The 23,719-nt window shown below is 37.6% G+C and overlaps 1 long non-coding RNA gene across 1 annotated transcript in view; it reads left to right on the forward strand.

The window, feature by feature from the left end:
• The window catches only part of LOC105882823 (uncharacterized), a 120,811-nt gene that overhangs the window by 79,183 nt on the left and 17,909 nt on the right, over positions 1-23,719 (forward strand). The window lies entirely within an intron of this gene.

Genomic DNA, 23,719 nt, shown 5'->3' on the forward strand with positions numbered 1-23,719 from the left:
GTATGTTTATGAGGAATATTTGGTCTGAAGTTTTCTTTTTTTGCTGTGTGCTTTTCTGGCTTTGGTGTCAGGGTGATACTGGTTTTGTAGAACAGGTAAGGGAGGATTTCCTCCCTCTCAGTTTATGGAACAGTTTTCATAGGATAAGTGCCAGTTCTTCTTTGTAGGTCTGGTAGAATTCAGCTGTGAATCCATCTGGTCCTGGGCTTTTTTTGGTTGTTGTTAGGAGAGGTTTTATTACTGTGTTCAAACTCATTATTGGTGTATTCAGGATTTCTATTTCTTCCTAATTGAAACTTGGGAGATCATGTGTTTTCAAAAATTTATCCATTGCTCCAATTTTTGTGTGTAGAGGTTTTCATAGTAGCCTGGATGATGTTTTGTGTTTCTGTGGCATCACTTGTAACATCTACTTTTTCATTTCTGATTGAGCTTAGTTGAATCCTTTCTCTTCTATTTCTTGTTAATCTCGCTAGTGGTCTATTGATTTTGTTTATCTTTTCAAAGAACCAACCTTTTGTTTTCTTGATCCTTGTATTATTTTTTTTGTTTCCATTTCATTTAATTCTGCTCTGATCTTTGTTATATCTTTTCTTCTGCTAGCTTTGAGATTGGTTTGTTCTTCTTTTTCTAGTTCCTCGAGATGTGACATTGAGTTGTTAATTTGCAATCTTTCTGTCTTTTTGATGTACACATTTAATGCTATAAATTTCATTCTTACCACTGCTTTTACTCTGTCCCAGAGATTTTTGGAAGCTTGTGTCACCTTTGTCATTCAATTTGAAAAATTTTTTGATTTCCATCTTGACTTTATAATGGACACAAGGATCATTCCACAGTATGTTGCTTAACTTCCATGTATTTGGGTAGTTTAGAGAATTCTTCTTTGAATTGATTTCTAATTTTATTCTACTGTGATCTTAGAAGATACATGATATGATTTTGATTTTTCTAAATTTGCTTGTTTTGTGACTTTGTTTTGACTTATTTTGTGACCTAACATATGATCTATCTTGAAAAATGTCCAATGTGCTGATTAGAACAATGCATATCCTGCAATTTTTAAGTAGAATGTTCGCTAAGTGTATGTTAGGTCTCTTTGTTCTAGATTCCCTTTTAAGGCCAGAATTTTTATATTGATTTTCTACCTTGATAATCTGTCTAGTTCTTTCAAAGGAATGTTGAAATCCCTGGCTATTATGGCATCATTGTTTATTTCTTTCTTTAAATCTAGTATAAATTACTTTACGAATCTGGGAACTCCTGTGTTAGGTGCATATATATTTAGGATTGTTGTGACTTCTTGTTGTAGTGATTACTTTATTATTATATAATAATCATCCTTTTTTTTAAAACCATTGTTGATTTAAAGTTATTTTGTCTGATAAAAGAATAGCTACTCCTGCTCACTTTTGGTTTCCATTTGCATGCAATATTTTTTTCCACTCCTTTTTCTTGAGTTTATGACAATCTTTGCAAGTTAAATGCATTTCTTAGAGACAATATATTTTATTCACTCTGCCAATCTATATATTGTAAGTGCGCCATTTAGGCCATTTACATTCAATGTTAGTATTGATATGTGAGATACTGTTCTGGTCATGGTGTTGATTGTTATGAGGTTGCTTTATTTTCTCCCTTGTGTTACTGTTTTATAAGAGCTGTGAGTTTTACTTTAAGATGTTTTTACCCTGGTGGGTATTGATTGTTCTGTTTCATATATGGAGCACTTTTAAGCATTTCTCGTAGGACATGTCTGGTGATGACAAATTCCTTTAGTATTTGCAGTTGCAACTCCTCCCTGACTAGATGTAGTGCTCTGGGGCTGGGACCTCAGAATGGCATCAGCCACAACATCCAGGGGTTGGAAGCCAGCAGGACCCCACTGTGCCTTTTCTACAGAGCATTGCTGCCACACAGTCTCTGGGCAGTTCCCTGTTTCAGTCCAGAGGCCTGCTGTAGTGGAGGGGCCCTCTCACAGCTTGGATTGCAATCCCCACAGGGAGAGTGTGGAGCCCTGGCTCTCTCTCCTCTGTCCTTTCCCCATGTGCAGGTTCCTCTCTCTGGGAAAGACTTTATTTCTCCTTCATATATGAAACTAAGTTTTGCAGAATGCTAAATTCTTGGCTGACAGTTATTCTGTTTAAGAAGACTAATAATAGGACCTCAATATTTTCTGGCTTGTAAGACAAATCTGCTACTAGACTTATGGTTTTTTTTTTTGTAAGTGACTTGATGCTTTTATCTTGCAGTATGTAGTATTTTCTCCTTCACTTTGACTTTGGCCATACTAATTAATATGTGCCTTGATGTTGTCCTGTTTGCCATGAATCTTCCAGGTGTTCAATGACTTTCTTGTATCTGAATACCTAAATCTCTGGCAATACTAGGAAAATTTTCCTCCATTATTCCCTCAAATAGGTTTTCCATGCTTTTGGCTTTTTCTTCTTCTTCTTCAGCAATAGCTATGATTCTTACATTTGTTCATTTTACATAACCCTCTATTTCATGAGGAGATTGGTCACTCTGCTTGATTCCTTCTCTTTTCATCTTTGACTAACTGGGTTAATTCAAAAGGCTTGTCTTCAAGCTCAGAAATTCTTTCTTTTGCTTGGTCTAGACTGTTGTTAAAACTTTCCACTGTATTTTGAAACTCCCTAAATGACTTTCATTTCCAGAAGTTCTGTTATATTTTTTATTACATTATCTATCTCTTTAGTGAATATTTCATTCATCTCATGATTTTTATTTTAGTGTCTTTGCATTGGTCTTCACTTTCTCATCAATCACATTGATCTTACTTGTGATCCATATTCTGAATTCCATATATGACATTTCAACAATTTCCTTTCAGTTGGAATCCATTGCTGGAGAGCTATTATTATCCCTTGGGGATGTTGAACAGCTTGGTTTTTTCATGTTGCCAGAATTCTTATGCTGGCTTCTTCTCATCTGTAACCTCTTTTCTCAGCTAAAGACAGATAAACTTTGTGGTACACCCATTCTCCTCTGCTGGGAACTCTGTTGCTCAGTGAAGAGTGGGGAGAGGTACCTGGATGGTGTGATTGAGTCTTGCTCTGAAAGATTGACCAGGCAGGACAGGGCTGAATGTATTCTAAGCCTGTAACACTGCTTCTCTCCTGTGTCACTCTGTTCTCCTGCTGTTGTAATAGTCCAAGTAGGTGCTGGGGATATTCATGTGGAGGGGTAGGCTGGTCTCTAGGCCACTATTGAAAGCTTAAGTGTGGGCAGGGTGGGTTGCTCTTTGAGGAGGCAGGTGGCTGTGGGTTTTGCTCCATCTGGACCCCTGATGACAATGGCAGTGGTGGCTCAGCAGGGCTACATAGGCAGTGGCAGCAGGTTCCAGGGCTGTGGGCATTCTCTCCTCCCCAGTCTGGTGGTGGCACATGGTATATGGAGGTGTATTGTGGTTGGGTGGCATGTGGCTGCATTGGCATTCATTCTGCCCAGGCCTGGCAGTGGTAGCAGTGGGAGCACTCACCCCATCTTTGTCTGTCAATGATGGTGCTATCCAGGTGGCAGTAGTGGGTTTGGGAGCTATGAGCATGTGTTCTCCCTGGGTTCCACAGTAGCAGCGGCTGGACCACCAACCTAGGTGGCTGCAGTGGGAACTGAGTCCATGGACACTTGTTCTGCTCAAGTCCCCTGATGGTGGCGTGGGTGTGGTGCACCTGTCCAGTGAGGGTGTAAGACCTCCTGGCTTCCCTGCACCCTCCTGGCTTTGTAGGGGTGTTGGGGAAACAGTTGCAACTCCTCCCTGACTAGATGTAGTGCTCTGGGGCTAGGACCTCAGAATGGCATCAGCCACAACATCCAGGGGTTGGAAGCCAGCAGGACCCCACTGTGCCTTTTCTACAGAGCATTGCTGCCACACAGTCTCTGGGCAGTTCCCTGTTTCAGTCCAGAGGCCTGCTGTAGTGGAGGGGCCCTCTCACAGCTTGGATTGCAATCACCACAGGGAGAGTGTGGAGCCCTGGCTCTCTCTCCTCTGTCCTTTCCCCATGTGCAGGTTCCTCTCCCAGGTACCTTTGATCCCACCAAGTGGGTTGCCCTGCTTCCGCTGTCTTCACTTTGGGTGCTTCTCATCTCCTCTTTGTTGACTCACAATGCTCTCTCTTAGATGATCAATCCGAAGGTGAATATCTACTCGCCACTTTCTATCCTCTCTGTGAGAATGGCATGTGGAACTTACTTCTATTCTGCCATCTTGGTTCTCTCTCCAAATAATAATTAAGATATTTTTTTTTGAATTATAAAATTCCATAGAGTAGTGGCTAGGCTGTGTTTATGATATTCTTTGTTATGTTATTGTATAAGGCCAATTACTTGTGTTGATGACAGTTAGAAAGGGGGAAGAATTAAAACCAGCAAAGCTTTTATATGTTCTTGGTTCAGTTTGAGATACAAAGAAAAAGCTTATCACTTATTGTACAATTCTAAAATTTGTTAAGAACCGTCGTAATATGATAAGAGCTTTATGTTCTTTGCTGGGCTCTCCTGGTGCTTAATAAAGTAAAATTTAATATAATTTGTTAATGAATGAATGAAAATGTGACTATATAATATATAAAGATTACTTTTTAAGATTATATATTAACATATCCTATCTAACTTGGCTATTTAGAGCCTCAATATTTATTAAGTTTTCTGATATAATCCACATGACTTAGTGGTCAAGAAACAAAGATGCATGAAAAGTTAACCATTGACTACTCAGAGGAAGATACTGAATGATTTAATATCCTTCAAATTATAATCCATATCTGTGGCATTGTAAGCCTCTCTCTCTCCAGAGAGTATGTGTATGTACATATATACACACATGTATACAAACATATATGCATGTACATAGAAGTGCTAGAATCTTTGTAGCTTTACAGTGTTCAAGTCTTTCTTATTCATTCTTTTTATCTACCACACCAGCAGTTTTTTTATTTGCATTTATCTATTAATAGTATTTAGTTTTCAAAAGAATACTGTGTCAATGTGTTTTTTAAGAACTTAAATGTGAATAATTCTCAAGACAGACTATACATGTATGGTGGTCTTTCATTATGATATTATATTTATTTAAGACACTGATTGACAACAATAGAGTAAAATGATCATTTAGATGTCACATTAGTGTAAAATGAAAGGCAATAATTTCTAAAGCTGTTTGAAATGGCTCAGATTGATAATTTTTCACAATAGCACTATCATTTGTATTCTAGAAAGAAATTCATTTGTTTTTTATAGTAACCTTTAACAATCACTTTTCCCTACATTTCATTTTAAAATGCTTTGCTATAGTAAATGCTCACAAATCATAGAAATAAAATGCAAATTACAGTAAAATCACACATCAAACTAAAATAGCCCATCATGCTTTATTTATAACTAGATATTAAGCATAATACAGAGCATAAAAAAAATGAAAACTCATATGTGCACCAAGCTCTGCTAGCTAGTGTATGCAAAAATCCTGGATCTGTTTCCTGGGTGATGGAAGAGATCTTTAACTGCAACAGACTTAGAACTTTGCTCTTTCTTTCTTCTGCCAAAGATAACTTTCAAATGAAGGAATGTAATGACAAAACAAATGATTTCTCCTGAATCCAATTTTAAAAACATTTGACCCTGAATAGTTAAAAATAAAGGCACATTTGCTTTAGCCTCAGGAATAGAAACTATTTATCTAAATTCTTGCAACCTCTAGTACCAGTCATTAAAAATTCTCTATAGGACATTTGCACATACTAATCTCTGTCTTGTCTTCTTTCTGTATTTGGGTAACTCCTAGTCACCATTCATATTTCAACACATTTGGAATGTGGAAAGAAGGAATATTTCCCTTCCTTCGTAAAGCCCTTTTTGATTACACCAAAGCTCTTTATTATAAACTCTCATACTACCATGTCCATCTCATTTTATGACAATTATTAATTTCACACTTTTATACAATTATTTCATTGTCCTTGGTGTTCCTCCCAACTGTAATCTTTGAGATTAAGAACTGTTTTTGTTTTGCTGCTCATTTCCTTTTTTTCCCTCCATGAGTGAAGTAGCTTGGCTCACCGTAGGCATTAAATACATAACAGTTGAATGAATGAATGAGCATGCTAACTCATACTAAATAAATTTATGGAAGAGAATCTGAAGGAAGAAGAGAAAGAAAATAAAGGAAGTAAAAATGTATTTGGGGATGGCAGGATGAGTAGTAAAATATCTTCAAATTGAAGATTTGTGCACATTAGTCATTATGTCCTAGCATAGTTCATTGCATTGCTTAATTTGAAGTTACCCAAATAAGAAATGTAATGGATATAACAACCACATTCTAGCCAAGGTTTTTATAGCCTTTGCAGGCCTAATCACAGTGCATAATGTCTTTTGTTATGGTTTTATAGAGCCCCATTAAAGAAAGCTACTGGAATGACAACCATTACTAAACTTTGCCCACTATTTAATTCTTTTAATCCATTATTTCCTCAGCCAAAAAACATGCAGAAAATTAAGGAAAGAACTTGTATAGGAAGTTGGCCATTACATACTTTCACAATAAATTCTCAGATAATTTGGGAAGCAATAGATTATCATTCTAATGATTTAACCAAATTATTTTAAAAGTCCTCCTGTTAATATTGGCAAGAGACTAGAAGATAAGAAAATTTGAGTTTAGTGTCTTAACTCTACTCAGTATGCCTTGTCTTTCTTTTGGCTGTTTCATTGGAGGGTTTTGAAATGGTCAAGCTTGACATAAAGGCTGATCCATGTTACAGGAAGAGATGTTCTTAGTTCAACTTTGCTTTTTGCTTTAATGTATGTTTCAGGTACAGGACATTCCAATCTTTGTCCCCCCCCCCCCCCCCCGGAAGGTATTAAGAAAGCACTTGTAATGATGAATGACAATGATATCTGTAATTCTGATGTAAAAATCTGTGCTCTGAAATACAAAAGTATTCCTCAACAATACTGTTGGTAGCTTGTGTTGTTTGTTTTTCTCAATCCCATACCTTCATCCTTTAAAAGTCTTTTCACCATGAATCAGGCTCAGATAACAACTCCCTGGTGTTCTTACAACTATGGAAAATATGGACAGAATTACCTCCCTCTAGAGAGTCATCAGAATTGGCTATCGTACTGCTGACAGCCTGCTTGTCTTCTGGAACATAATAAGCTTTATCCTTAAAAAACATTTCTGCTTATAGCTAGTTATCTCAGTTGGCTAGGTTACTAATGAGGCCAGGCTCAAGGTGCAAAACTGTAATAGAGTCAATCAGATTTGTACCATTTTCTAGCCACCCACTGTTCCTAAACTCTATCCAGTTGTCTTATACATTAAATGCAGGCTGTCATTCACAACAGGAACTGGGCAAGAGAGGAAATGGGTCAAAACCAATCTGTCATTACTGGTAAATAAATGGGCAAAATAAATAGGAAAATTAAATAATAATAATTTTGTACATGAAGAGCAACACATAGCATTACTATGGTAAATTATTTTCCCCCAAAGTTGCACTTCTTCTTTTTGTTTTATCGGCCTCTCTGGCTCTCTGCTTCTCTCTTTCACACAAATGCTCAGACTTTATCCAGGAATGATTGTCACACTAACAAATGTAGATGAGTGCTTCATATACAGTAGACTGCCAATGGATGTTTAAAATAAATGGCTTTTGAAATTTTGAGTGCAAAAAGAAATAAAGAACCAAAGGGATTTTACTTTGTTAACTTGCATGTATTTCAATTTTTAAATCAAACTAATGATGTGATTGGGTGGCAATAGAATAAATAATTACAAATATTTTATTAACAAGGGACAGTCACATAATATATATATATATATATATATATATATATATATATATAATGTTAAATTCAGTGACTTTTCTTTTGACTTGTCCTCTGAATACTCTGGCCTTATTTTCAACCACCTATGGAATATTCATATCTGGATATCCTAGTTATTACTGAGAATAGTGTTTGAGAAAAATGTTATTGGTCCTGGACACAGGATCACAGTATATATAAATGTCATCTGGTCACAACAGTATCTTATAAAGTCTCCAAGAGAAATATATGCACAAAAGAAAATTCCAGGAAGGTGTTATACTCCTATTAATATTTGGACTTCTATATGAAACCCCAACGTAGCTTCCTGGTAGAAATTGATGTTGCCCTTTACTTTTGAAATAGCAGATGTGGCTTAATCCTCTCATCCTGGCCTGAGCTGTGTATTAATAGGTAGCCAAATTTCACCTCTCAAGTAGTGCCGAAATATGGAGCTAAGTGTGTCATAAAAATTGTTCTAGAATCAGTGAACCTTAAAGGACTTTAGGAGAAAAAATTATAAATTTGATTTATAAGGGTAAACCTGTATAATCCAGGACACATATATCTTATAAATAGTAATTCCCACTGAATGTGAAAAACATTGTAAATCATGCAATTAAATAAACAAATGAAACAAATGGGAGTAGTCATACCTGAGGAATTATCTAAAAAAAATTCTAAAATAAGCATTCTTAAATACTAAAAGTTAACTCTTGAGAAATAAGATAACCCAAAAAACAAAAACACAGCATCAGAACTGGGCAAGAGAGGAACAAGCAGATTGCCAATCACCCCAATAAACATTATATCAATAGAATATATAGTTATTGAAATAAAAATCTTAACAGATGAATTAACAGTAGAGTAGTGAAAGTTGAAGAGAGAATTATTTAATTGAATGATGGTTCTGAGGAAATCATCGAGAAGGTAGCATAGTAAGATAGAAACAGAAATAGTTAAAAGGTTTAAAAAAATTTAAAAGTTTATAAAATAAAATAGTTATAATATGCTAAGGTTGATTTGTCATTAAAGAATTATTTTTAAAATAAATTTTTTTTTTTTTTTTTTTTGGAGACAGAGTCTCGCTTTGTTGCCCAGGCTAGAGTGAGTGCCGTGGCGTTAGCCTAGCTCACAGCAACCTCAAACTCCTGGGCTTGAGTGATCCTTCTGCCTCAGCCTCCCAAGTAGCTGGGACTACAGGCATGCGCCACCATGCCCGGCTAATTTTTTATATATATATCAGTTGGCCAATTAATTTCTTTCTATTTATAGTAGAGACGGGGTCTCGCTCTTGCTCAGGCTGGTTTTGAACTCCTGACCTTGAGCAATCCGCCCGCCTCGGCCTCCCAAGAGCTAGGATTACAGGCGTGAGCCACAGCGCCCGGCCAATTTTTAAAATAAATTTAATGTAGCCTAAGTATACAGTGTTTGCAAAGTCTACAGTAGTGTACAGTAATGTCCTAGGCTTTCACATTCACTCACCAATCACTTACTGCCTCACTTAGAGCAATTTTCAGTCCTGCAAGCTCTATTCATGGTAAGTGCCATACACAGATGTACAATTTTTAAAAATCTTTTATACCATAATTTTTTACTGTATCTTTTCTATGTTTAAATACTCAAATATTTACCATAGTATTAAAATTGCCTAAAGTATTCAGTAAAGTAACATGCTATACAGGTTTGTAGCCCCGGAGCAATAAACCATACTATATAGCCTTGGTGTGTAGTAGGCTATACCATCTAGGTTTGTGTAAGTACACTATCATGTTTGCACAATGACAAATCACCTAAGGATGTATTTTTCAGAATGTATCACTGTCATTAAGCTATGCATGACTACATATAAGAATATTCATAGAATTACTATTTATAATAGCCAAAACCTGCAACTGTAGTCAAAATGTAGTGGAATGGGTGCAAATTTATGATATATCCTTACAATAGAATACTACACAGCAGATATGACTGAAATACTGCTACATGAAACAACATGGATGGCTCTCACAATCATAACATTGAGCAAACAGAGATACAAAGAATACATATAATATAATTTCATTAATATAAAATTCAAAAACAGACAAACCTACTCTGAATAGTGGTTATTTGGGGATGAAGGTAGATAGTAAGTGGCAGGAGCAAAATGGGATCTTTAGGGTCCTGGTAATGTTTTATTTCTTGATCTGGGTATGGCTTATGCTGGTTGTATTCACTTTGATAGTATTAATTGAATTGTACCTTTAGAGTTTGTGCATTTTTCTTTTTTTTTATAAACATTATATCAGTAGAAAATTATATATGTTCTACTTCAGTAAAATTTTTACTTAAAAATTTGAGATACTGAAATTATAGAGGCTTTGTTTTGAAATCTGATTTGGCCATTTTGTGAATGTGGAATATTGAGTAAAGAACTTAAATGAAATGAAGTTGGGATAAGCATTCAACTGAAGAAGCTAAAACATAGTAAATCAAAGAAATTAAAATAAAGGAGATAATTAAAATTAATAAATTAGAACACAAGAAAAAATAAAAATGATCCACAAAAGCAAAAATAGGGTTTTGGAAGTCTAATTAAATAGCTAAACTTTTAGCAATGTCCATCAAGAAAATTAAAGTAAAGCATGTCTGAATAAATAAATATGTAGGTATAATTGCCAGTATACTAGATACCTCAAAATACTATAGACATGTTTGTGCTAATAGCAGATAAATTAAAATTTATAAAATTTCTTTAGTGAAAGTGGAAAATCTGAAAAAAAAATCACAAAACATCTGAAAAATTCAATTACTTATATAATTTACTATCATGAGGAGTGATATCAGCAAGATGGCAGAATAGGCTATCTCCAATCTTTGTCCTCCAACAGAAACAATGATTTGGCACCTACCCAAGGACAAATATGTTTTTGTGGCACTCTGGGATGTAGGCAGGAGATTGTGACAACTTGGGGGAGCCTAAGACAAAGGATAACCACTCTGAGAAGGCAGGCCTGAATACCCAGTAACTGGCTTGCTGACTATGGAAATGGCTTAGAAGCAGCCCTCCTACCCTGCAGACTCATCTCCAGCACCTCTTGTCTGCAGTCCTGCCACCAGCCTTATCTGCCTATCAAATTGACAGCAAGCATATTTGCCTATGTCCCTGGTAGCAAGCGCTCCAACTGTGGACCCAATTGAGGACCTAGAAGCAGCCTCATGACCAGTTTCCAGTCTTGTTCAACCACAGCTGCAAATGCAGACCCATTCACCTGCAGGTGAAGGTCTTCACCTGCTGAAACCAGTCTGCAAAGACTGGAAGAGATGACTGATTTTTCAAGTGCACAGACACCATCTGAAGAACAGAGAATCATGAAGAATCAGGCAAATAGGTTGGTTTGGTTCTACTACCAAAGGAAACCAATAAAACTCTAGTAAATGACCCCAATGAAATGTAGATCTATGAACTACTTGACAAAAAATTCAAAATTACTGTCTTAATGAGCTCAATGAGCTACAAAGGAACACAGATAGACAAGCAAATGAAATTATGAAAACAATACATGAACAAAATAAAGAGTTCAATAGAGAAATGGAAACTATAAAAAATGAACCAAGAAGAAATCTTAAAGTTGAAGAATATAATGACTGAACTGAAAAATGCAATAGGGAGCATCAACAGCAGACTTGATCAAGCAGAAGAAAGAATCTACAAAATTGAAGACAGGTCACTTGAAGTTATTTAGTCAGATGAACAAAAAGAAAAGAAAAATAGCAGAGTGAAGAAAGCCTCTGGGACTTATGGGACACCATTAAGTAAACCACTATTATGGGGTTTTCAGAAGGAGAAGAGAGAGAGTTAGAGGCAGAAATCATATTTAAAGAAATAATGGCTGAAAATGTCCCAAATCTAGGGAGAGAAATGGACATATGATTTATAAAGCCCAAAAGCCCCCAAAATCAGTTGGACTAAAAAATGTTGAACACAAAGGGATCTTCACTAAGACACATTATAATTAAATTGTTGCAAACCAAAGACAGAACTGACAAAAGTCAAGGAAAGAATTTCAAAAGAGCAAGAGAAAAGCAACTCGTCACATACAAAGAAGCTCTCATAAGATTATCAGCAGATGTCTCAGCGGAAACCCTGTAGTCCAGGAGAGAGTAGAATGATGTAGTCAAAGTACTCAAAGAAAAAAAAAAACCTGTCAACTAAGGATACTTTACCTGGAAAAACTGTCTTTTAGAAAAAAGGAAGACATAAAGACTTTATCAAAGAGATAAAAACTAAGAGAGTTTGTCATCACTATACCTGCCCTAAAAGAAGGGCTAAGGGAAGTTCTTCAAGTTGAAATGAAAAGATGCTAAACAACAGCATGAAAGCAAATGAAAGCATAAATCTGACTGCTAAAGGTAATTATAAAGACAAACACAGAATATCGCAATACCTTAATGATGGCACTTAAATCACATTTAACACTAGTATGTAAATTAAAAGACAAAAGTAATAAGAATAACTATGAGTACGTATTTGTTGATGGAAACTTACTATACAATGAAATAAAGTCTGACTTCAATTACATAAAGTGTATGTATGTAGGGGGAGTACAATGTAGAGTTTCTGCATGAGATTGAAGTTAGGTTGTTATCAGCTTAAAACAGACTGCTATAATAATAGAATGTTTTATGTGAGCCTCATGGTAACCACAAAAAATGTACAGTGTATACATGAAAGATAAAGAGAAAAGAATGAAAACATACCACTCTAAAAAATTATCATGTGTGCCATGTGCTTTCTCCCAAATGTGACTTCATTAATTCACTCACGTCACCAGGGTATTCTTAGATCAACGAAGAGTAAATATAAAACAACTTTCTTGAACAGCATGCTAGCAGCAGTGAACAGAAGCATGGGTGTGGAAGGTTTTCATAAGGAGTTTAGCACGAAGGCTGCCTGCTTTACATGCTGTTGCCAATGTTTGGAACACAGTGACTAAAGACATAGTTGTGCATGCCTGGAACAATATCCGGCCTGCAACTATGTTCGGTGATGATGATAAGCAAGATGGTGACTTTGAAGGATTCCATATGTCAAGTGAGAAAAAAACGATGTCTGACCTCCTGACATATGTAAAACATACACCTTCAGAGTTAGTCAGTAAGCTGGAAGAAGTGTAAATTGAAGGAGTTTTTAATATCAGTAATGAGGCTGCAGTTGTTCATTCAGTGACTGATGGTGAAAGAGCTGAAATGGTTCTGAATCAAGGGGAACAGAATAATGACACTGAAGATGATGTTGTTATTGCTGTAGAAAAAGCACCTATAGACAACATGTTGTAAATGTGTGATGGGCTTAATGAAGGACTACAGCAGCATGCATTCATAACACAACAAGAAATCATGCCAGTTTATAAAACCAAAGAGAGGTTTCTAAGACAAAAATTATGTGAATGAGGCAGATGAATCTGGAGGAAACATTTAAAAGAAACCATCCAGCAGCTTGCCTCCTCATCCTTAGAGAACCCACTTCCTGGTCCCTCAACTGCTTCTAGTGTTTCTTATCACCTAAAAAAAAAATAAATAAAACACTGTACAGTAACCTTTTGATCAAAATGTAGCATCATATGTGGAGACTGGAAGCCTGCCATTGTTTGTGGTTGCTGTTTTTTACCAGTGGATACAGATATTCTCGTGATGCTGCTGTGCTGCTTAAAATGTGTTATCATGAACTAAGGGTAATACATTTTTTTTTGCTGTATTAATGGGATGTCATATTTACCCTTATGTGTGAATAAATGTAAAAAAATGATTGCTTATTGCTAGTATATTCATTCAGAGCCAAGAATGATGATGTCAAACAACCACAGATTGTCAACATAGTGGCTGAGAGAGTGACACCTTTGCTTTCTGATGGTTTAATCTACACAAACTTTGTCTCATGCAAAAAAAAAAATTACTAAAAATATTGTATAAAACTACCTTTAGTCTATGTGTAGAGGGTGTATATAAAATATAAGTGAATTTTATGTTTAGACTTGGGTCCCATCCTAAGATATCTCATTATGTATATGTGAATGTTCAAAATCCAAAAAACCCTAAGATCTAAAACACTTTTGATCCCAAGCATTTCAGATAAGGGCTACTCAACCTGTATTATTATCTGCATTTATAGAGGAAGACATTGAAGTTTAGAATTATTGACTAGTCAGGATCACACAGCTGGTAGGTGGTATAATCCTGATCTGTAAGGCTTCAAATCTGTTTGATCCACATTCTTTGTTGCTAAACCTTCCAGGAACGACCAAGAGCCCTAGTTTTAATCTTTCCGTTTTATGACTTTTTTAATAAAAGAACTATGTTAAAGATCTCAATCTTTGTTAAAAAACTTGGGTTTTTCCCTGCCTTTAAAAAAATGTTCTCATTTTAGCTGAAGGCATTTATATGTTTATAAACATCCTTCTGATGCCTTAGTAATTATTATGAAAAATCTGCATTTTTAGGTGTCACGTATCTACTGCACACTCTGAGAGTCACTGATTGTTCCTTTCCAGCTAAACACCAAAACTGTGGTGCCTTTTATGTTTTCAAGGAGACTTAATCATTAATTTCTCAGCTTAGCCATTGAATAGACTTAGAAGGATCATAAGTAACTGAATGCTTCAGTTGCTGCTGCTTCAGGGAACATAATTATTGCTCTGTGTTTTATTTCACAAGCTGAAATTTTTTTGTTCCCACCTGGCTTCACAGTTCAATCTCTATATTTAGAACAGAATTCAGAAATGAGCAGGTAAGTAGTTAGTATAATAGATATTACATGGCACATATCCCTAACTATATATGTGGTTCGGCAAAAAATTATGTTGTTTAAGTCACCGTAACAAAATTTATTACAATTGAGACATATACAACTTCTAAATCTCCTCTGTTTATAACTCAATTAAGAAAGTGAAAACTTGAGGGATTCTCATCCAGCTAAAGTGAAAAAAGATCTTTTAGTTGAATTTGAAATTTTAGATTGAGATTCTCAGAGAATCTCAATCTAAAATTTGTTTTTTTATTTAAAAACTTGTGGGTTTTTTGTTTAAATCAATTTTTAAGTTTTCTCAATTTGAAGTCATCCAAAATAGATCTTTCAGGGGAAATGATACTTTATACACACACACAAACACACACATCTCTGTATGTGGAAGGCATATCTGTCTGTATTTTGGGAAGAAAGTTTAGCTTTTTTAGACCATAGAGATTCTTTGGACTAAGGTAAAATTAGTTTTCTCTCCAGTTCCCCTCCTGTGACATATATGTAGGAGTGACTTGTTGGCAAAACACACTATTCAGGATGGGGGGGGGTAGGAGAACAAGAGTGAAAATTTTCAGTTTAGTAAGCCAAATTACTCCCTCCTGAACAAGGTAGGATTTTTTTTTTCACAAGGAAAGATAAAATATTATTTTATGAGCAGGTAAATAATAGCACAGAGCTGAAAATCAGGAAAATCCTGAGCCCAATCCCTGGATGCCTGTGGTAGAGCAGTCTTGGAGACTCTAAGGACATTTGAGTGGTGCTGGTTATTTTGGAAATTGTTAGACAATTCAGCATCCCTTTGATCAGACTTTTTGTCTTAATTTAAAAGGTCAATAATTCTATTCTATAAAAAAAAGTAATACCCCACCCCCATATATATTCATATTTAAAAGTGCTATAAAAACCACTGGGCAATAAGAGCATGCTTTTCAATTTGTATTTATTTCACTCTTTCCCCAAATGTTTTCACCTATTTTGGGGGGAGGGGTCAGGTAGGACTGTGATGGGAGGAGAATATGCCTTTTGCCTTGTTTGCTATTTCATTTTATTCTTTGCTTTTCTGCAACTTATGATCTATAGGAGATGATTTCAGCCTCCAGAGAAGAAAAGAAAGGCTCAGTTGAAAGAGAACTGGAATGTGAAATGAAGAAATGTGCTGAAATTCACCTTAATTTGGTTTATGTTAACGGGGCATTTGTTCGCAAGACAGCTGGTTTTATTTGCAAGCCTTTAATGAATGGACTTACAAGAGGAGCAAAGAGATTGCTCTTCCCTGAATCTTATCACATTGGTCCATGTCTTCATGATGACAGTTGATGTCTAGTTATTTCAGCTCATCTGAGTACAGTGCTTATCAGTTCCAGATCATTAATTCAATTCCCACATGGGCCAGTTGCCTCTGTTCGGTTCCATGGCCACAGGTTAACTCTGCACTGTCATCTTACAAATGGATGCCATTGATCACGGAAGACAGAACCCGAGATTGTGAATGAACACGTGCAAATTCATCACCACTGCCAGAAAGAAAGAACTCAAAACACAGGCCTACCGTGGCAAATTAGTTTCAACTTCTGTGTATTCAAAAGAGAATAGTGTCTTTTATTTTTGTTGGATTTTAAGGCCTATACAGTACCTTAAAATTAGCTCATTTCACCATCACAACAACTCACTGAGGTAGATATTTTATCTTACTTAGGAGAAAATGAGACTCTGAGAGGTTCAGTATTGCAGAAGGGAAAGATAAAAGGCTTTGGACTCAGATGAAGCTGTGTTTGAAGTCGAGTTCTGATCACATATAACAGTGTGGGGTGGGAAAATTTACGTAGTTTCTTAAAACAGGATGAAAAATACTTGCCTTACATTTTAAAGGTTAAAAGAAGTGATATATATATACATATATATGTGTGTGTGTATATATATATATATATATATATATATATATATATATATCACTTAGTATTAAGCCTGGCATATGACATTTTTATTAAATGGTTTGCTTGAGATTACACAGTTAGTTAGGTGGCAGAACTGGGACTTGCACATGGGTCCTCTGACCCCAGGTTGGGGGCCCTCTCCCCTAGGTGACAGCTGCTACTGTGTGAAATGAAGGCTAGAGGTAGAAAGTCATCGTCATTAACTCCATGCAGTGGTTCCGAAACCTGCCTATGTGTGTTCGAAGCACTTGAGTATGGCGGGGTTGCTTGGGTCTCCCCAGATCTGCTTTTCACTTCTTCCTGGGCACATGGCTATCTAGCTCCACACTGATTCCCAGCCAAATGACTAAGTCCTCACCATGAGGTGGAGGTTGTGCGGGCAACTTCTGCCCGACTTGTTGGTAAAGAAACTGTTGAGCTGGGACCTCTACTCTTCCTCTTCCCAAGAGCTGAAAAGTAAATGTTGACAGTGACTCCACTTAGACCAGTCAAGGGCATTATGCTTGTAAATGTCTCTATAACAAAGACTTCTTTCTGTGTAAGCCCCCACTTTTTACAGAACAAGAAAGACTAGAAGGAGAGAGGAAAACCTAGAGAGAAGAATGGAGCAAATACACAGGAAAAAGCTAGGATAAGACTGAAGTTTTCCAGTGTTTCCAGTGGAGTTCCTAATTTTGGATCCAGCTCCTTTTTAAGGGTGACTTAGCATTCTTGCTCTTGAGATAGCTGCATATCCTTAAAATTATGAAAAGCGAAAATATTTATTATTCACAATTTTCTCTGCCTTCCAAGGAGGTGGATAGCTCGTTGCATGGATAAAACACACAGGCTGTGGAGTTAGAGACCTCAATTGTTTTGCCCAAGAGAAGGGGCTGAGGTCTAGGTCTTAGAGCTTAGCGGGAGGGGCTGGAAGAGACCCCAACTTGGAGAGGAGAGAGAGACTGCTATATTGAGAAAGAATATTTTGGGAAACAATGGAACTTTAGCCACATTGTAGGGAATATAAAGCCTCTTTACAGTCTTCCTGCAAAACCTTCAACAACACATCTTTTTGTGTGTGGGTTGCATGTGGAAGAGCTGGATCTATGTTTGGACGCCCGGAATGTTTCGAAGTAGTAAGTCCAGCTTCCTGGTTGGTAAGAGGTGAGATGAGCAGTTGTCTGGAAGGATTCAACCAATATCGGTTGCAATGAGTTGGTTTCTGTAACCAGCAACCAAAAATAGCACCCATTAGGACTATTTGTACCAAATAGGTACAAACATTTAGTATAGTGTGCATGCTGACTTTTACATACTGATTCTACTGTGGACACTCATTTCTTTGTGTTTTTTAATAGTAGCCCTCAACTATTTATTCCCCGTATGCTTAATACTTGAGATATCAAATAGAACTTAGGAAGAAGAAAATGATGCCAGTATTTCTGACTGGTTATAATAGTCATCTTTATCTTCCTGTTTTAGACTGAGACTCATGTCATGATGAACTGCCTCATTTCATTTCTCAACAGCTGCATTTTATGGATGTAGCTTGTTATATTTATAAAAAGCCCATAGGTTACACGTTGACTTGAGTGCAAAGTGTTCTGATTAATGATCATCTCCAAATGACAAGTGATAAAGCACTTGAGGATTCAGTGGATGGAGAGACAACACTTTAGCATGGTTGGAAGCTTCTGCGTTTTCCTAGTTACTGTAAAAATATCTTTTCGAAAACGGCAAGCACTCACATCCTCCAAGAGATTAGAATTTGGTACAGTCAGTCACCTCTTCTCTTATCAAAGACCTGTTGCTTTAATCATATAAAGGTCAGAGTATGTGGGTGATATTTGAAAATTGTAGGAGATGTTATAGTGTAAGACATTATTGTTTCTATCTAGGTTATAAACCAATAAAAATCCAGGATTTCCTTTTATAATCACAAAACAGTATATTCAGAGTTTCAAGAATATCCCAGGAGTATTAATAAAGAAGACAATGTTGGGAGATTGATTTGTTTGTGGATTGTTTTTGCTGCTGTTATTTTGTTTGGCTTTGATTTTATAATCTTCCAGAAGAGGAGACTAACAGCTTCTGCTGCTATGGTGTTTCCCCAGGACACCCATATAGGCATATTTTACATGAAGCAGAGTCTCTCTCTGACATTAACTCCCTTTCATTTCACTCTATTATTAAGAATCTTTTTCTTCAAACCATCTCTTAAAATTTACATCTGAAGTAGGAAAATAGAGGATTCTAAATATGTCTTTGAAAATTAATTTTGTAGTAAGTCCTTTTGCCATCCTGGGAGTTGAAACTTAGCTGCAGATTCTCTTTAAGTGGGCTCCCTGGATGGAGGGCAGGATTCAGTCAGTGGAATAGGAGGAAGAGTGTATTGAAAACAAGGGAATGCTCGTGATGGCAATCAGTGAGCATTAAACAGCTCCTGTTTTTAAAAAGGAGCTCTGAATCAGAAGTCATAATCACTCAGTCACCTGCTGGGTTCATTTGCCCTTCAGGAAAAGGGACATCTCAAAGTGGAGAGCATTTTAATAGAATGGCACCAGACAAGCTTGTTACTTAGAATTTTATTTGACAGGCTGGAGCTTGTTTCCAATATTCTTTTGCTGAATTACATGAAAAACTGTATTCTAGGGTACATTGTGGAGGGATAAATTGCAGATGACATAAAAATAAAATAATCATTTTGTTTTTCTGGTTCCTTATGCTGATTATCCTTCCTGTGGCTGTGACTACCAGATCCCATGATAAGGCAATTAAGTAGTCGGCTCATTTAAAAAGATTACTCCAACGGCAGGCTGGAAAAATAAAATTCCACAAATAGATATACTGTTTGATCATGGAGTTCAGTGAAATAACCCCAGCGGAGGCATTATCGTGAACATGGTAAGGCGTCGCAACCAATTACTATTTTCTCTTCATAAAGTCTTTGTAAAGACATTTTTACAAATTGGTTTTCCAACCTTGTCCTCTAAAAGAATAACAGCATCAACTCGGCTATTAATAACTTTTATCTTTGGTGAAAATTTTGAACACATTTACTGTTTCTGATAAGAGGGAGAGTTCGTCGTCCTTCTGACTTTCAATCTATGTCCATGAATATATAAAGTTCTGCCAATTCATAAAGTACACAATTTGACCTGCAGTTCACAAAAGCAAAGCTGCCTGAATTGCATGGGAAATGATGAGACCAGTGTTCCATAATCTTTCCTTTCTCTGCTTGGGAAGAGCCTGCATCAGAATGGTGTCTGAATGGTCCATTTTAGGGCACCCTGGGGCCTCCAAATACCATCCAGCCTTCTTTCTCTGCTGCATACTTTCAGCAGCATTTTCTCCATCCTTTCGAGGAGTATCATAAATCATAATATCTTATACTTTACTTCATAATTCTTATTGCATAATTCTGTTAGAAAAGTTAGAAAAGACAAAACCCCTATAATTCTTCCTCTAGACACAAATGGTGTTAATATTCAGATACAAAGACATTTGTCCAATATTCAGGACACAGCTTACGAGCTACTTAGCTGCTTGGTATACAGAGTCTTTACACAGGGCCTGATATACGAGGTCTGTCCGGAAAGTGTCCAGCCATTGTTAATATAATGGGAATATATTTATATTACACGGCTATTAATACAGAGCTCATTTAACTTGTAACATTGGCATTAGAGACTAGCGAAGTGGCTGCTCTTGTGAGACAGTGTCTTATTTTGGCTTCAGCATAGGCTGAGCTCGTGGAGAGCTTCTGGGAGGGAATAATAGGAATGCTTGCTTTTATTTTTTTCATCTCCAGCCCAGTATGGAGGCATACAAGGAAAAATGGACTATTTTTGAATAATGTAATAGTCTATAGTAAAATACAGGTGCTCGAGTCAGACAGACTTGGTCATGCTCAGTTGACTTTAGAGAAATCTGAAAAGTTCCAAGCTTCCATGTCCTTACCTGTAAAATGCAGGTAATTATAGTGTCCAACTTGCAGGGTTTTTTGTCTCTCTGTCCCTCCTTCCCTTGCCCTCCCCGCTGCCCCATGCTCACTTGTTATGTCATCTTCCTCCAAAAGATGCTGCTATATTCACTGTGAGCGAGGTTGGAGCGTCTTAGGTTGAGTTTACCGAGGCTTGCGGTCTCAACTCGGGACAACGTCTGAAAGGAAGCAGGGAGGCAGGAGTAGGCGGAAGCAGAAGCTGGCCTGTGATGCGGTTGCACAAAGGCCCCAGGCAACCCCACAGGGAGCTCTGGAGCTGGGATGGCCATTTGGAGTTGTTCTAAGTTGCCGCAGAGGCCTGGACCATTGGATGTGTGCTGCCCCACGGGAAGGGTCGTGGACTTGGCCTGGGTGTCTCCCCTTGACTGAGCACACTTCCCGGAAGGGACACAGCTCTGAGGTGTCAGCTACCAATGCTCTTGACAGCTGTGGAAATGAGGGCCTCAGTCACAAAGCGGGTATGGAGCAGTGTGTCCCAACTTCCTCTACTCTCCACCCCTCACACCGCTCGGATCCACCTGCTTCCTAAAGTAAGTTCACCCCATTGAGAAATAGATTCTCCAGCATTCTGTTTTTTTGTTTGTTTTGTTTTGTTTTGATTTCCTGGGAAAACTTACAAGGTAAAGGTTAGTGGGAAGAAACCACAACCCCCACTGCTGCCGCCGTCAGGGCAGCAACTGATACTCACTGTCTCCCTTCTCTACCACCCAATCTAGATATTTTAACCCTCAGCTAGCACCTCTGCTGGTCGGGTGGCTTACTTAGGGGACAGCCTGGACTTTTGTCCCTGAGAAGTCTGGGTCCCTGGTCATCATTGCTTTGCTCAGGATGTGGCTGTTGCTTTTGTTCGTTTACTGTCGACTTTTGGCAAGGGAGCACAGGAAGTGTATTCTTCCTACCTAGGTGAGCAGTAACTTCTTCATGATACCAGGATCAGTTACCCCTCTGAGTGTGGCAAACCCTTTCCTTGCGTCTGGGTACTTGGGATATAGGCCCTGGAGTGATTGGGTAACAGCCTTAGTTTACTATGTTCGCTGGTGGAAGCGTTCACCCTCTTGGAACCAGAATCTTTACACTGACCGAGTCCAGATCTGGGGATGGGACACACACATTCCCCAAATGGGTCATTGGGAGTGATGGTGAGCAGAGCCACTCCCACTGCACACTTCACTTCCAGGGTCCATGTATTTTACCCAATGGGCACTCATGAGCATGCAGTAGTTATTAATTTAGGGTGTATTCCGTGTCCTCAAGGATGGTGCCCATAGTCACGGCCATTTTCTAGCTGGTGCCTTAGCTGTGCCTTCCATTGCTCTTTCAGCCTGGAAGGCCCTGGGGGTGTGGTTTGTAGTTGGAGCGATGAATTCTATAATCATAAGCCCACTGCTATACCTGCTTTCCTCTAATATGCATCTCTTAATCCAAGGCAGTGTTAAGGGGGATTCTCATGTCAGCGGATCTAATATAGTTTAAGCCCTTGTAGAATGGTCCTGGCCAAGACCTGGTGGGCAGCAAAGACAGGGCATATTTGCATTTATGTATTGATCCTAGTCCAGGAGGGCTGCTGCCTTTCTGCAAATTGAAGGGGTCCAGTGAAATCAAATGGCTGCCGGGTAGTCGACTGGGTCTTCTGTAGAAATGGTGACATATCAGGAGCTGTCCCCAGGGAAGGGACAAGGTGCTCCCTTCATCCAGGGGCCATTTTTTGATCTCATGTGGATTTGTTCCAGGCTACTGGAGGAATGAGTGTCTCAGTCCTGAAGGGTGTTCTGGGTACCACACTATAGCATCCACTACCTATAGAAAACAAATTTAATTGGCTTAAGTTAAAAAAAAGAGGGAGGGGGGAGGGAAATTTATCGGAAGAATTTTAGGACAACTCATGGAACCCAAATATGTGCTGAACATCTAAAAGAGGCAGGAAGCAGGCTGGCTCTGGGAACTTCAGATGAATAAGCACTGCTATTAATTTGCTTCAGCATCAGTAACTGCTAATCTTGTTTTGAGTTTCTCACTCTTCAGTTTCAAATTCCTGGGATAGAAAAGGTGATTGACCCAGCTTAGGCCAGGTGTCCTTCTTTAATCAGTCAATATGGTCAGTGAGGGAGAATCATGTTTCAGAGATAAGGCCTCAGAGGACCCCTCCTCCGTAGAAAGGTGTACCCCAATGAGGGGGCACTCACTGTGAATCTAGCAGCCAGCCTAAAAGGTGTTTAGTCACTTTCCCCCACCTTTTTAAATGAAGATAAAAATTTTTCATGATTTTGCAGCCATATTTTTTTCAGAACCAAAATGTATTGCCTATTCTGATCATTTTGGTGTCTATAACCCAAATTATCATTATGTAACCCATATAAGGCCAAGGGTGCTCATAGCTTAATCCTGCATGAATTACAGTTCAGGAAATATCTTCTGTAGCTAAGGATTTTTAACTGGAGTAATTTGAAGTGTTTCAACCCTTTGCTATTGTTAATGTTGAAAAATACATACGCTGAAGGGAAAGTAAAGTACATTATGTAGCAAAATCCACCAAAGCACCTTGAAAAAAAGCTTTGCTATTAGTATTCTTTTTCTAACATTAAAATACTTTTAATTATGTTTGATCCAGCACAGAGATAAGATTTTTATATGTAACATCTTTTTTTTCTGCTATAATTAAATTTTATTATCTGTTTTTTTAAAATTTCAGCATATTATGGGGGTACAAATGTTTAGGTTACCTGTGTTGCCTTTCCCTCCCTTCCCCCCGTAGTCAGAGTTTCAAGCGTGTCCATCCCCCAGATGGTGCCATTAATAATTTTTTATTTTTTGACTTTTTTTTTATTTCAACATACTATGGGGGTATGAATTTTAAGGTTTTAATAAATGCTTTTCCCTCCCTCCCCCCACAAGTCTGAGTTTCCAGCATGACCATCCCCGAGGTGGTGCACATCTCACTCATTATGTATGTATATACCCACCCCCTCCCCCGCTATTAGTACTTTTGAAAATTCCTTGCAAAGTACAGTCCTGATGCTTTAAAAATCTCTTTACATTTCTCTCTCAACATCTTTCAGTGTTGATCATTGTAGATAGATTACATTGGTGAGGCCAGTACACTGATGCATCCACGTCTACCTGGTACATTAATAGTCCCCCAAAATCACATCTGGTACCCACGTCCTCCTGCATGGATCCTGGCCTTGGTTCTGA

Source organism: Microcebus murinus, chromosome 10 (genome assembly GCF_040939455.1).
Source record: "Microcebus murinus isolate Inina chromosome 10, M.murinus_Inina_mat1.0, whole genome shotgun sequence".
NCBI lineage: Eukaryota > Metazoa > Chordata > Mammalia > Primates > Cheirogaleidae > Microcebus > Microcebus murinus.